The 3,752-nt window shown below is 50.6% G+C and overlaps 7 non-coding genes across 7 annotated transcripts in view; all 7 read left to right on the top strand.

The window, feature by feature from the left end:
- Positions 1 to 705: 705 nt before the first annotated feature.
- trnar-ccu (transfer RNA arginine (anticodon CCU)) lies at positions 706 to 778 on the top strand. Its single transcript has one exon. It is a non-coding gene; the product is annotated as a tRNA-Arg (tRNA).
- A 265-nt stretch (positions 779 to 1,043) lies between these two features.
- On the top strand, positions 1,044 to 1,125 carry trnal-uag (transfer RNA leucine (anticodon UAG)). The gene has a single exon. It is a non-coding gene; the product is annotated as a tRNA-Leu (tRNA).
- A 580-nt stretch (positions 1,126 to 1,705) lies between these two features.
- On the top strand, positions 1,706 to 1,778 carry trnar-ccu (transfer RNA arginine (anticodon CCU)). Its single transcript has one exon. It is a non-coding gene; the product is annotated as a tRNA-Arg (tRNA).
- Positions 1,779 to 2,042: 264 nt separating this feature from the next.
- On the top strand, positions 2,043 to 2,124 carry trnal-uag (transfer RNA leucine (anticodon UAG)). Its single transcript has one exon. It is a non-coding gene; the product is annotated as a tRNA-Leu (tRNA).
- Positions 2,125 to 2,704: 580 nt separating this feature from the next.
- On the top strand, positions 2,705 to 2,777 carry trnar-ccu (transfer RNA arginine (anticodon CCU)). Its single transcript has one exon. It is a non-coding gene; the product is annotated as a tRNA-Arg (tRNA).
- Positions 2,778 to 3,042: 265 nt separating this feature from the next.
- On the top strand, positions 3,043 to 3,124 carry trnal-uag (transfer RNA leucine (anticodon UAG)). The gene has a single exon. It is a non-coding gene; the product is annotated as a tRNA-Leu (tRNA).
- A 580-nt stretch (positions 3,125 to 3,704) lies between these two features.
- trnar-ccu (transfer RNA arginine (anticodon CCU)) overlaps positions 3,705 to 3,752 on the top strand; it is a 73-nt gene continuing 25 nt past the window's right edge. The window contains exon 1 of the tRNA in view: positions 3,705 to 3,752. This exon is cut by the window's right edge and continues 25 nt beyond it. This is a non-coding gene — a tRNA (tRNA-Arg).

The raw sequence follows: 3,752 nt of genomic DNA, 5'->3' as shown, positions 1-3,752 counted from the left end.
AGGGCATGAAACCTTCAGACAAAGAATCACACAAATCAATTTTAATTATTGATTTATTTTGGGGAATGTGATACATCCTGAATCAAAGCAATACTTAACAGCCCGAAAGAATCAAGTTTGTTAGAAGAATCAGTATTACCACCACTATTCTGTGGATGAAGGTTTTACACATTGATTGTTTGGAAATGACACAAGAAGCCAAGAACGATCAAATGAGGAGATGGCAAAAGAGACAGGGCTATTGGCCAAGGAGTGGATAATATGAACTAGGATTGAGGGTGATATATTTACTGTACTGGAAATTTGATCCCAATAAAACCAGCATTAGGAATCTGATAGTAATTATTTCACAATAAATGCCTCTACTATGTGCTCAGAACATGCTCCTCTTTAATGTCACTGCCTGAGCACTGACTTCATCTATGAACAGAATCACTGAAGGCCATATTTCAGGCTAAGCTTAAGTACACATCATCATCCACTTTTACAAAATTACTTCACAAATGAATTAAACCCAGACCTCTAGGTGTAGCCCCAGTGGCCTGATGGATAAAACAGGAGAGCTTACAAAGTCCAATGAAGAAGCTTTCCAGGAGCTGACACGTCATCATCCACTTTTCAGCATGTATTAGCAAGAGTTTTGACTGAGAACGCCAGTTGCCATGCTGCTTCTATCTCGTTACACCGCAGCCGGCTGTGGGTGTAGTCCCAGTGGCCTAATGGATAAGGCACTGGCCTCCTAAGCCAGGGATTGTGGGTTCAAGTCCCATCTGGGGTGTTTGAAAGCAGAGTGGCGCAGCGGAAGCGTGCTGGGCCCATAACCCATAGGTCGATGGATCGAAACCATCCTCTGCTAAATTCTTAGCTTTTCCAAGCAGAAAGCCTCCATCATGTCCACGACTCCAACATTCATGCCTTCATTCTCCTGCCATGGCATGAGTAATCAGCCCATGTGTACATTGACATGCCTTCTCTCCTCTCTGCTGCAGTGGACACCATAGCTGCTTCCCAAGCATCGTAGCGGAGACGCCAGCGGAGCAGCTGGTAGTGTGGCCGAGTGGTCTAAGGCGCTGGATTTAGGCTCCAGTCTCTCTGGAGGCGTGGGTTCAAATCCCACCACTGCCATATGGCTTCTGGTTAGCTTTGCCCCTCTGTGCTCAATCCTTCTAGCAATACCTACGACGTTATGGCAGGAAAACGTCAAACCACAGGACAGAGAGGCTGCTTGCAAAGTCCAATAAAGGAGCTGACACCTCATCATGCACTTTTCAACATGTATTAGCAAGAGTTTTGCCTGAGAACGCCAGTTGCCATGCTGGTTCTATCTCGTTACACCGCAGCCGGCTGTGGGTGTAGTCCCAGTGGCCTGATGGATGAGGAGCCAGAGATTGTGGGTTCAAGTCCCGTTTCGGCCGACTGAAAGCAGAGTGGCGCAGCGGAAGCGTGCTGGGCCCATAACCCAGAGGTCGATGGATCGAAACCATCCTCTGCTAAATTCTTAGCTTTTCCAAGCAGAAAGCCTCCATCATGTCCACGACTCCTACGTCCATGCCTTCGTTCTACTCTCATCACATGAGTAATCAACCCATGTCGACATTGACATGGCTTGGACACCACAGCAGCATGTATTAGCAAGTGTTTTAGCTGAGAACGGCCGTTACCGTGCTGGGTCTACGTCGTGACACCGCAGCCGGCCGTGGGTGTAGCCCCAGTGGCCTAATGGATAAGGCACTGGCCTCCTAAGCCAGGGATTGTGGGTTCAAGTCCCATCTGGGGTGTTTGAAAGCAGAGTGGCGCAGCGGAAGCGTGCTGGGCCCATAACCCAGAGGTCGATGGATCGAAACCATCCTCTGCTAAATCTTAGCTTTTCCAAACAGAAAGCCTCCATCATGTCCACGACTCCAACATTCATGCCTTCATTCTCCTGCCATGGCATGAGTAATCAGCCCATGTGTACATTGACATGCCTTCTCTCCTCTCTGCTGCAGTGGACACCATAGCTGCTTCCCAAGCATCGTAGCGGAGACGCCAGCGGAGCAGCTGGTAGTGTGGCCGAGTGGTCTAAGGCGCTGGATTTAGGCTCCAGTCTCTCTGGAGGCGTGGGTTCAAATCCCACCACTGCCATATGGCTTCTGGTTAGCTTTGCCCCTCTGTGCTCAATCCTTCTAGCAATACCTACGACGTTATGGCAGGAAAACGTCAAACCACAGGACAGAGAGGCTGCTTGCAAAGTCCAATAAAGGAGCTGACACCTCATCATGCACTTTTCAACATGTATTAGCAAGAGTTTTGCCTGAGAACGCCAGTTGCCATGCTGGTTCTATCTCGTTACACCGCAGCCGGCTGTGGGTGTAGTCCCAGTGGCCTGATGGATGAGGAGCCAGAGATTGTGGGTTCAAGTCCCATTTCGACCGACTGAAAGCAGAGTGGCGCAGCGGAAGCGTGCTGGGCCCATAACCCAGAGGTCGATGGATCGAAACCATCCTCTGCTAAATTCTTAGCTTTTCCAAGCAGAAAGCCTCCATCATGTCCACGACTCCTACGTCCATGCCTTCGTTCTACTCTCATCACATGAGTAATCAACCCATGTCGACATTGACATGGCTTGGACACCACAGCAGCATGTATTAGCAAGTGTTTTAGCTGAGAACGGCCGTTACCGTGCTGGGTCTACGTCGTGACACCGCAGCCGGCCGTGGGTGTAGTCCCAGTGGCCTAATGGATAAGGCACTGGCCTCCTAAGCCAGGGATTGTGGGTTCAAGTCCCATCTGGGGTGTTTGAAAGCAGAGTGGCGCAGCGGAAGCGTGCTGGGCCCATAACCCAGAGGTCGATGGATCGAAACCATCCTCTGCTAAATTCTTAGCTTTTCCAAGCAGAAAGCCTCCATCATGTCCACGACTCCAACATTCATGCCTTCATTCTCCTGCCATGGCATGAGTAATCAGCCCATGTGTACATTGACATGCCTTCTCTCCTCTCTGCTGCAGTGGACACCATAGCTGCTTCCCAAGCATCGTAGCGGAGACGCCAGCGGAGCAGCTGGTAGTGTGGCCGAGTGGTCTAAGGCGCTGGATTTAGGCTCCAGTCTCTCTGGAGGCGTGGGTTCAAATCCCACCACTGCCATATGGCTTCTGGTTAGCTTTGCCCCTCTGTGCTCAATCCTTCTAGCAATACCTACGACGTTATGGCAGGAAAACGTCAAACCACAGGACAGAGAGGCTGCTTGCAAAGTCCAATAAAGGAGCTGACACCTCATCATGCACTTTTCAACATGTATTAGCAAGAGTTTTGCCTGAGAACGCCAGTTGCCATGCTGGTTCTATCTCGTTACACCGCAGCCGGCTGTGGGTGTAGTCCCAGTGGCCTGATGGATGAGGAGCCAGAGATTGTGGGTTCAAGTCCCGCTTCGGCCGACTGAAAGCAGAGTGGCGCAGCGGAAGCGTGCTGGGCCCATAACCCAGAGGTCGATGGATCGAAACCATCCTCTGCTAAATTCTTAGCTTTTCCAAGCAGAAAGCCTCCATCATGTCCACGACTCCTACGTCCATGCCTTCGTTCTACTCTCATCACATGAGTAATCAACCCATGTCGACATTGACATGGCTTGGACACCACAGCAGCATGTATTAGCAAGTGTTTTAGCTGAGAACGGCCGTTACCGTGCTGGGTCTACGTCGTGACACCGCAGCCGGCCGTGGGTGTAGCCCCAGTGGCCTAATGGATAAGGCACTGGCCTCCTAAGCCAGGGATT

The sequence above is a fragment of the Centroberyx affinis genome, unplaced genomic scaffold (genome assembly GCF_046629955.1).
Source record: "Centroberyx affinis isolate AG114_WGS23_722 - 3 ecotype Tasmania unplaced genomic scaffold, CSIRO-AGI_Caff_v1 ptg009483l_1, whole genome shotgun sequence".
Lineage (NCBI taxonomy): Eukaryota > Metazoa > Chordata > Actinopteri > Beryciformes > Berycidae > Centroberyx > Centroberyx affinis.
This window is presented reverse-complemented; position numbering and strand designations above follow the sequence as displayed.